Raw genomic sequence first — 11644 nt, 5'->3', positions numbered from 1 at the left:
GCTCTGATCCAATGTTATTTCCGAATATTTTGGATGCCTTACTATCCAATAATTCAAATTACGTTTAAATGAAAAAAAAAACACACAAATGTTTTGAACGTAAACTTTACTATGTGATTTTTTTATCAGTATAGTTTTCGCAATTATCGCACTGTAAAAATCAATATTGTCACCAATAAAACTGCCTTACATCGAATCAATATTTATAAGGGCCTGTTTGGCTACATTATAAGATTGCAGATTCCGACTGAATTCGAATCCAAGATTGGACTAATATAAAAAGTTACTAGGTTCTTTTAATATGAAATTCCTAATAGCAGCTCGGAGTTTAGGCGTTAGCTGTTCTTATCCTGTCCTTCCTCGGGAAATACTAAATACTCATGAGTCTGAACCCTGTTCGTTCGCTTTTCCCATCCTTTCGGATTATTAGAGGATTAATAAAGACTGCACCTGAATTTGCGCATAGCTTGGTTAAACTTGGTTGTGGTGAATGCTGTAGTGAAACCGGTCTGGAGGACTTCATTATCACGGTGACCGCACTTGCTTAGTGATAACGATCATTGAAAGGTAGCCAATAATGGTGTTAGATAATTGCGATTTCAATCAATTAAAAGTACTATAATGGTGACATACTTAAGTTAGCAAGTAAGGTCACGGCTAGGATGTGAAAATGCCCTTTTTCAACCATACCATGTTTTTTTTTTATTTCGTTTTAGATCAAAGTATTAATTAATTAGTTAACTTTTTGACGCTGCTTGGGTTAGAGGCACATATCTGCAACGGGGTAAACGTTGGAGCTCACTATATACTACTACATAAGGATACTCACGTTATAAGGTCACGTTCTTGACAAAGTACATCTGGAGTAAATCTCATAAATATACTATTCAATTTTGGAAATTTGTACTTTGTTAATGGCTTCGAATCGTAACGGTTTCGAAAAATCATCCTTGGGGTAAAGCCGACAAGAACAGATTATGGAGTCGGGGTTGGTGGGTACTTTTTTTTTAATACCACCATTCCCAAGAGATGAGATGGCTCTGTGGTTAGAATGCGTGTATGTTCACTGATGTTTGCGCGTTTAAGCCCGGGTAAGTATCACTGAATTTTCATGTTCTTGTGTTTTCATCTCATGCTCGGCTGTGGAAGAAAATATCGTGAGGAAACCAGTATGTGTCTAACTTCAATGAAATTCTGCCGTATGTGTCTTTGCATTGTGGCAGCGCTGTGGAAACAGCTTCAATCCTTCTCCTCAAATGGAGGAAAAGCCTTAGCCTAGCAGTGAAAAGTTTTCAGGCTGTTACTTTACATCTAATTTTGACTCGGAAGTACTTTTATTTTTTGAAAATATTAATAATCTTTAAAATTATCTTAAAGAACACCTTTACATGTTAATTTGTAAATATTTTACCTAAAAATAATTTTCTTAATAGTAAATAGTGTTCCGTAAACTACCTGCTCTAGAGTAGATAAGTTGCGATTGACAACTGTAACTCTATTACAAATTTTCATTTAATTACTTTATTGTTATAACTTGTTGGTAGGGTCTGTGCACCAGATGGCACCACCCAATTATCACATATTTTATCACTAAACAGCAACACATTGTTGAATTCGGAGCGAATGTTTGGAGCGTAAGGAGCCAATGTAACTACAGGCACAAAGGAGAAAATATCTTAGTTCCCAAGGTTGGTAGTGCGTATATTGAGGTTAGTTAATATTTCTTACAGTATCAATGTCACTGGGAATCGGTGAACAACTACCACCAAGTGCACATTGGCAAATCTGCTGTTCTATCCAAATTAAATAAAAAAAACAGACATAACCTCACTCGTTCACATTGACATTTACAATGGATTTAAATATAACATGTCATAAATGAATGCTAGAAAGTACGAATGAGATACGAATCCTCATTTGCGCAAAAGACATTTTCTTTGAGTACGCGAGAAGATATCTCTTGTTTATAGAATTCTCATAGACCATTTGCCTACTTACTATGTAAGTTAATGACATTTGAATACATCATGACCATTAAGAGGCAGTCGTTGTCTAGTAGTCCGGTTAGTCAGTTCATTTCTTCCGCGAGATAATTAAGCACCCGCGCATCCATAGATCATAGACATCCAGAACTGTATGACGCTTATTTATATTAATAATATATTACACATACTTAATTTGTGTATATAATTTATTTCGAGAAGAAACCTCAACCCAACGGTGACAAGTTTTCAGTTTGGATACGGGTTTTGTGGTGGGTCAAAAATGATCCCAAAGGTACACGGGGTTAAGCATGCTTATTAATTGTCAAAAGTCTTCTATCTAACTTTAGAATGAAGAATACCCGGTGAAAAAACTAAGCGGGTTCATTTGTCGTTTTCAACATTTTTTTTTTATTTATAATGTAAGGCGTTTCATGGTTACGAAACTCGTAATACATTGTATTATGATTGACGAATTATGCCGAACACACCGTTATCCTTTTGGGATAAGATGTTACTTGACAAACGTAACAAACACTTACTTAATTTAATAAAAAAATATAAATACATAAACTAAATACTTGTTGACTTCCAGGCGGAATGTATTACATACATATAAGTATAATTGTATTTAACTAACATGACTTTGTATTTTTAATGTTCAAAAGGAGTAACTACTGCGTTTCCTGCCGATTCTTCTCTCCGAACCGGTGGTAGCTTCACTTATATTCATATAGTTTGTTAAACGACGATATCAAAATTGTAAAATCCTACTTGAATAAATTATATTTTGATTTTTCATTTTGATTTTGACTAGTTTCCGCTGGTTTGTCTGGTGTGTGGAGCGGGGTTGTTGGGATTTATAGATCTTAGGTACATAATTCAGAGATAAAAAACTTTATTATATACAAACTAAAAGATTAATATGATTGAATATTTCCCTCGTGCATATTGTCCTAAAAATAATTCCTCCTGCTAAAGAGTCCGTTAGCAGTAATAATTTCTAGAAAATATACATTACAGATCTCGTATCAAGTCAATTAATATTTAAGCATTGTAATAAAAGTAAATTTTGACTTTCAATTACAAAATTATGTATAAAAGAACATTTCTCTGGTAAAAGTACCATACTTTCGCTGGTTTAGCGATGTTTTATGGTAATGGTTGTACAGTTGAAATTAGCATACGTACATAAAAATATAATGTTAGAATTTTGTTAATAATGAACAGCGACGATTCATCGGTTAGATTTTTAATTAATGGTAATAATTAAATAGACTTGCAGACTTTTAATTTCATTTATATTGACGTGATTATTTTAAATATAGTAAGGTAAGGTTGTAAGGTAACAGAACTGGGCCGAGATGGCCCAGTGGTTAGAACGCGTGCATCTTAACCGATGATTTCGAGTTAAAACCCAGGCAAGCACCACTGAATTTTCATGTGCTTCATTTGTGTTTATAATTCATCTCGTGCTCGGCGGTGAATGAAAACATCGTGAGGAAACCTGCATGTGTCTAATTTAAACGAAATTCTGCCACATGTATATTCCACCAACCCGCATTGGAGCAGCGTGGTGGAATATGCTCCAAACATTCTCCTCAAACGGAGAACAGGCCTTAGCCTAGCAGTGAGAAATTTACAGGCTGTTAAAGTAAGGTTAAACAACATGATGATGATTTCCATTATGAGACCAGCGAGCAACGCAGGATATTTAAGAAGACTACCTGTAAATAGTAGAACATTTCCAAGATAATTTTGAAACGTATTTTTTTTTAATGTTGACCCAAAGAAAAAAAAAATTACAGCGCAAAAATGTGTGAGCAAACTCAGGTTCGCTCTTTATTTCCTCACTTTCATAATCCGATGCAAATCTGACACGTTCGGAAAGAGTTCACTCGCTGGACCGTCGGAAGTGTTTTTCGAGTCACGGGAGGCACTGCTGTTAGTGGGAATTTTCAACAGAAAAAACCAATAGCATCGGCCTGACCCGAGCTTTCAACCTAAAACCTTGGGACCAGTGGCCTTATACATAACCATTAAACCCATGAGTCAATTCAAACATACTATAGCTTTAAATATAAAAAGACGTAGGAATGTATAAGGCTCTGTTACAACGTTGATTATATAGAAATAAGTGATTCTTAAATGAATATTGCCTCTCAAACTAATATTCTTTATTTTGATAAAATGTCTTAAATTAATCACATAAAAATTCTCTGTATGATAAAAATACTGGCAACTGCAACTGGAAACTGTTGGTGTAACCACCAACTCGCATTGAATCAGCCTCGCAGAATAAGCTCCGAACCTTTCCCTCACGAGAAGATACTCTATCGAAAATATTATGCCTTATTGAGTACCATTAAAAGTTTCATACCCTTAAAAAAAAGTCCAAATTGATTTGTCTACCATAATAAAATATGTAGGTAATCAAAACAGTTATATACAATACGCACTTAGCCAACATCATAGTGCGTGTATGCTTGTACATACATACAATTATAACGAACTCATGTCAAAAATAACAGTTAAAATACGTCTATTAGAAGAACCAAAACCTTGACTTCCAAGTAAACCATTTAACGATTATGAACGCACACAGAACGAGCAATTTCGCTAGTAGTTATCTATTGTTCTTGTGACATTTGTAATAGCAAATATTGTCAAGTTTGTGATGATAATTATTTGTATTTAGTCCAATTTTATTCGAATTTCCAATCGCTTTAAACCGACGATGCGGACAGCTGTCAGAAGGTGACGACGACCCAGGATTGAAAAGGGCGTATCTACATCGGCGGAGATGACTAAGGCGTCGTGTGGTTAACCTATGTGTTCAATGTTAGGTGGATAGATCGATTTTCGATATTGTTTGTAAAAATTATCCCGTAGTCTCAAGATCTGCATTGATAAGGTCACCGGTCTTGGTGGGGGTTAGTAGGGCCTTGTGCAAGCTCCTCTGGGTAGGTACAACCCACTCATTAGATATTCTACCGCCAAACAGTAATACTTATTATTGTTGCGATCCGGTTTGATGAGTGATTTTCAGGCATAAGGGACTTAAAATATAAGTAGCCAAGGTTGTTGGTTAATATTTCTTACAGCGCCAATGTATATAGGTTGATAATATATAAGAGTCCGCTTACCTATATAATAAAAAAACACAACCAGGTTACACTTTTATAAATACTTAGGTACATAATGTTTTAAAGATAATTATAGAACCTTGGACTATATCGATTACATAAATAGCATCTTGGCTCTTTCACATAGGGCAATCGACGATTTTAAAATGTTATTATCGCCTATAAATCAAACAATATACTTTAATTAACATACGAAGTACCTTTAGCTTTGAAATAAACTGACAATTAACGACACTAAAAATGAATGTTATTTACTACTTTCTTCTGATGTTATAGAAATATTATTGCTTAAACGTCGTTATCTCGTTAGTTCAGTAGTTAGTTTATAAGGTATTAGATTCCTTGGTCTTGGGTGGAAAGGTTTTTTTTGAATTTAGAATTCATTTATATATATATTTTTAATCAGGAATATTCTCCTGTCACTGTATGGAAATATTATTCTTTATATGTCGACATACGAAATTTGAAAAAATATCACCATAATGAGGCGTTATAAGCACCAATTTAGCTTACATTACATTTCAAAATTGCTGAACCACATTACTTATAAAAGTGTTCAACAGCATTGTTCTTATATAAATAAACCTAAACTTGTTATATTTTAAATTCGGAATACTTTTAAGAGGACAATTAAAAATTATAAATATAAAGTTCATTGACCTCAAAGTCATGACGATTTAAACATAAAGCTACCAGATTCAAATGTACATTCTATCGAATCGATTAGAAACTTTGTAGTGTAATAAAAAAATGTATCTTCTTGAGACTTGCGAATATCTTGACAACATCTATATAGAGGAAACACTTCATTTAATCCATTAAGCTATTGTATTATATACTTACCAATAGTTTGAAGAGTTCGTGCGCTATCAATTATTCGTCATGGGAAGATCGACCAGCAATATGCACTGGTTGAGCTTTCTCCACGTATCTCGTTAATGAGCTCAGAGATCATATTTTTTAAAGCGATAGTTAAAAGTTCATTATGATTACTTTGGTATGTTAATTTTACCTCACTTATTTTGTGTGTTTTGTATTATTTATTTCATACTAATATTTTTTAGCGGGAATGTGTGAGAGGGGATATGATGAAGATGGATGTGAACGATCTTGTGACGAATAATAGAGGAGTATGGGAATGACATCCCATCCCAAATAGAGAGAGATAGAGATAGAGAGATAGAGAAATGGGACAAGAAGACCAGCTAGTAAGAATTTAATATTATACGTATACACTTATTTGATACGTTTTTTTTTAGCCAGCGTTTTGAATCGATTAGTATAATCTAGTCTGTATGATTTCACTTCGTATTTCATTCGTTATTGACAGCCGGCTTACAGTGATACTCGATTTTGATACTTGTAACGTATACATTTTGTAATTTTTATAGTCAACGTCCCGTATCACATTCTGATATTTCTTTTTCGTATTCGGGGATGAGTTTCGAATTTTTGTTACAGAATAGCTCTACAGAACTGCAAATGCACCTGATGGTAAGTGATCACCACCGTCCATTGCCATTGGCGTTGCTAACCAATGCGCCAACGACCTTGCGTACTTAAATGTCATGTCCTTAGGATCTAGTTACATTGGTTCAATCACACTTCAAACTGTCACAAACATACCAAGTATTGCAACTTGGTGGTATATTACTCAATACTAGATTATAATAAGGATAAAAAAGGGTGGACTTAGTATTTATTGAGTTCTAGGCAGGATATATATAAAAAAATATTGTTGTTTACTGACATGCTTTGTAAATAAAATGGTGAAAAAGAGTAACTAATGATTTTGTTGACGGTTCTTCTCGATAGAATGTACTTTCAGTGTAACATGATGATTCAAAAGTACTTTTATGAGCCTACTTGAATAAAGAATATTTTGATTTTGAATATTTGAGGCGTATTACCTTCCCAGGCGGATTTGCAGTATATGAATTACAAGGCATTGAATTCAGTAACGACTTCCGAACTTGGAAATGTATTAATAAAAAAAAAACAAACAGCTGCACGTAACCTAATGAGCCATTTTATGTAGCTACTCGACCAACGATGCAATTAAATGCTTTAACGGTTCCTATATAAGTCATTGTGTAAGAATAAACTCTATATTACCGCAGAATACTTAAATATAATATTTTAATTGTTAGAATATTATATGTATTATATAATATTTAGTTTTGTTGTGTTCCCGTTTGAAGGGTAACTGAGCTAGTCTAAGCACAAGCACAAGGAACATCTTAGTTCCCAATTATGTTGGCGCATTGGCGATGTGAATATTAAAGTTAGTATCTCGTACAACCCCAGAAGAACAAGAAGGAGTATTCAAAGCTGACTGCTAACCTTCGCTAGTCGGAGTGGCACTCGAAGAAGAAGAAGAAGAAGACAATCCCAATATCTAATGTCGGTGGTCCCGACTTAACATCAGCTGGACATTTGCCCAACTTTCACAGGAGAGATAAAAAGCGATTTCTTACAGAATGTAATTTTTGTTCTGTAATATAAAACAAAAACTAAGTACAACAGCTCAGACTACTATAGGAATAAAAAAATACACTAAGATCTATAAGAAGCCCAAAAACAAAAATACCATGTTTCTAACTTAAAAAAATACCAACTTTCAACCCTTGTTTCACCCCCTTAGGGGTAAAATATCCAGAAACGCTTAAATACGTATGCACTCATATTTAATCAGTATCCCAAAAATAAATTTTCATGTTCCTAACTTAAAAACTGACGGACTTCCTTACAAACTTTTAACCCTTATTTCAGCCTTCCTTAGCGGGTATCTTCTTAATAAAACGACCCTACTCGCCAAATTTCATAGCCGCTCGGCAATGATTAATCATTCAGTCAGGGCATATTATTTTATATAAATTATATATTTTTATTTATATATAATAAATAAATATAGATATATAAACTATTTTAAAATTTATTTACATGTTAGAATCTGTGAACATCGTGTACACTTATAAACTGAATACGTGTCAGTGAGTGTAAAAAACTCTTTTTCTATGTTGTAAAAATCGATAGCACTCTACCATACAACCAAACACTTATGTTACGGTGAATATCACCAAAGCGAAAGTTTCATCAAAATCATCTTAACCTTTTCGAAATATAAGTACCTACAGTATAAATATGCTTTGAATGTTTACTCAACATAATAAGCAAGTAATTTGAAATAGTTCCGGCCATTTTTTTTACAGTGTTGTACAGGTTAAGGTGATTTTTGTATACGATTTTTTTCTATAGGATTTGCTCATGTTGTAGAAAATATTGATTTTCGTAATAGTGCCATAAGAAAAATAAACAACCAAATAATTATAAAATTTTATTTACTTATAAATGGTATTTGTAGTACATAATATTTTTGGGTTGGCTGATATGCGAATTACAAAATCAATGCAATTTTTTGGGTGAGCCGATGTTATCCTAGCTAGATTGATTTGCAATCTGCCAGACGACACCTGTGGTGTAATTCTTTTATGATTACCTACCTTACCTTACCTTACCTTACATTCGAAACTGGGTTTAATTATAGAGCGAAAGGAGAATATTTTTAAACATTTTATTAAATGAGTTGTGCTTCGATTTACTATCTACCTCTGGCTATAGGGCAAGATACAGGGTATTGTATCTTTATAAGAATATTTCTTATTGGCATAAGAAGTTACATATATTTTTACAAGTTCGGGCCCAAACTTGCCGAATTACCTGACAAGGAAGTTGATAACGTAGAAAGCAGCCGGAACGCGGGTCGTCTAAGTACTATTAATTCTCTTTAATATGCCGTCGCCGGAAAAAGGAGACTCAGTGAAAGGCTCAAGGACAGCTGCTCATCCAAGCCAAGAAAGAGAATATTCTGCTGCAATTCGAGGCCGTGTACATAGAACGTGCGCTGACCGCGTACCAGGAGATCAAGCATCGCCTGGACTTCCAGCTTGTGAAGACCCTCCTAGAACGATATACCTCAAAAGAACATGGTTGACTGGATCGTAGCCAACGTGACCAAGGCCATCACATTGGACGAGGAGAAGCAAGCCATGGACCGCTGCATCGCAGACGACGGCGCTCGCGAAGAACTAAAATGTAGGTGTTTATTATCTATATGTTGTTAATAAACTGAAATTAAATATATACGTATATATACTCTAGTCTTATCTTCTATTTAAAAAATAGGTTAGTCTATCTACGATATATTTGAATTTAAATTATTAATAAAACGTAACGTAAAGGTATGTCATTCAGTTTCATATGATTAACAAAATTTATTTATTTGACGATAAAAAAGAGAAAGTATAAAAAAATATGGTACGATAACAACTTGAGAGTGAGTTCAGTCTATAAATCTACGTACAATAACAATACAATACAACAATAATTACAAAAATTTTTTGACTATCTATCTTATATATAAATTAATATTCATTAATTTAATCATTGATCAGTTTATTTTTTCTATTATACGCTACTAATTATATTTTCTAACTGTTTATTTGAAATAAATAATGTTTATATATTTTTCAACCCATGTCATATCTACGTACGAAAACTCAATATATTATATATAATGTTTTATTTACTTTCCATCATGGATTACCGCCTGAAGGTGTACGCTCACTACAGTCTAATATAAAAGAACGCGTTGCCTTCTACTTGCCATTATTCTACAAACGGTTGTACAGAAATGTTACTTTAACCGACTACGTCTAACCAAAGAGTTATGCTTTGTTATGTATAACAATAGATAATCCAACCGTTGCTTAAAATTATAACAATTACACACCTGCATGTGTCTAATTTCAACGAAATTCTGCCCCATGTGTATTCCACCAACCCGCTTTGGAATGTGCGTAGTGGAATATGCTCCAAAATCTTCTCCTCAAAGGGAGAGGAGGCTTTAGTCCAGCTGTGGGAAATTTACAGGCTGTTTATGATGTTAATGTTGAAGAAATATAAGCAGCAGCCTGAAGATATCTGAAAGATATGGAATCATTTCGTTTGAGTCCAAGTGTCGCGGTCTTTTCCCGCCTGAATAACTACTACAGAGAAAAAAGTTTAAGAACGACACACAAATCAAACAAATATTTATTCACACATTCAAGAAAACATATACATATATAAATTGGGCGGGGCTATATCTCGTAGCTACATTCATTTAACACACACAGATACAATTAAGGAAATATAGGGAATGGGAAGCAGTTTTTCATAATAGTATCGATATTTTGTTGTTTTTAGTTGAAAAATAAATAACAGTACATATTAATTAAAATATTTTATAAACACAAGAAATAATCATTATACGAAACTTAATGTAATACCAATTCATTTAATTTTACATGATAATATTTGATATGTTTTATATATATAAATTTCTCTGCACACTATATCAAGGACAAACACTATTTAAATTGTTTATTAAACTACATTATTTTTCTAACGAAATATTTTCATTCGACATATGTAGGATTCCTCACGATATATTCCTTCACCGACGAGGACGAGATTAATTATAATTATAAAAATAAGTTAAGCACACGAAAATTCAGTGGTCTTGTCTTGTCTGGGTTTGAAGTTTATAAAATATTCGGTTAAGATTGACGTGTTCTAATGACTGGATAACAATAACAAAAGAGTGCTTAATTTTCAAAAATAGATCGATCGAATTTAACTCTTAGACACATGATTGTATGACTACATAGTATAAAACAAAGTCGCTCCCCGCCGCCTGTCCCTATATATGCTTAGATCTTTAAAACTACGCAACGGATTTTTAATAGATTGAGTGATTCAAGAGGAAGTGTATAATAAATACATAATATAGTGTAAAAACACTGATAATTTTAGAGGTTTCCAATGTGATGTAAATAAACATATTATTTTGCGCTTACATTGCAAACGCTGGCTGAACCCTACGAGATAGATCAAAATAATGTACTACACTATTGTACACCTTAAAAAGGTCTGTCAGAATTGCACTCGTGCGAAGACGGGTCGGCTCGCTAGTCTCTACTAAATTTAATAAATAGATGCTGAAATTCCACTTCCTATGTCAATTGCCAATGCCTAACCCTGGTCTAAAATATAGTATATTTCTAAAAACATGCAAGCACATTTTTTCATAAAGTACTCGAGATTATCGAGTCAATGTCACTACAAGTCAATGTATCATCGCGTGTACTGTATTATACAATTATTGGATGATTACCGATCTTAGAACGTCATGAATGATAGATTACTTGTAATCAGGTAATTTTATTACATGTAACTATAGACATGATGTCTTGTATGATTTCGTGTTAGTCCGTGTTATTGAATTTGTGATTTATTGGATTGAATTTAAATTAATCACTTAAATTTGTTGTTGTGTTGTTGATTGTCTCGTTCTGTGTAGTGGTTTGTTTATAAGAATGTTTTAATTGGAACTCTAGCTAAATATAACAGTTGGTAAGTGGCTAAACTTATATGCTAAACACCATTTTCTAATTGTAAAATGATGATTATAAA

This window comes from Vanessa tameamea, chromosome 24, assembly GCF_037043105.1.
Source record: "Vanessa tameamea isolate UH-Manoa-2023 chromosome 24, ilVanTame1 primary haplotype, whole genome shotgun sequence".
Lineage (NCBI taxonomy): Eukaryota > Metazoa > Arthropoda > Insecta > Lepidoptera > Nymphalidae > Vanessa > Vanessa tameamea.
This window is presented reverse-complemented; position numbering follows the sequence as displayed.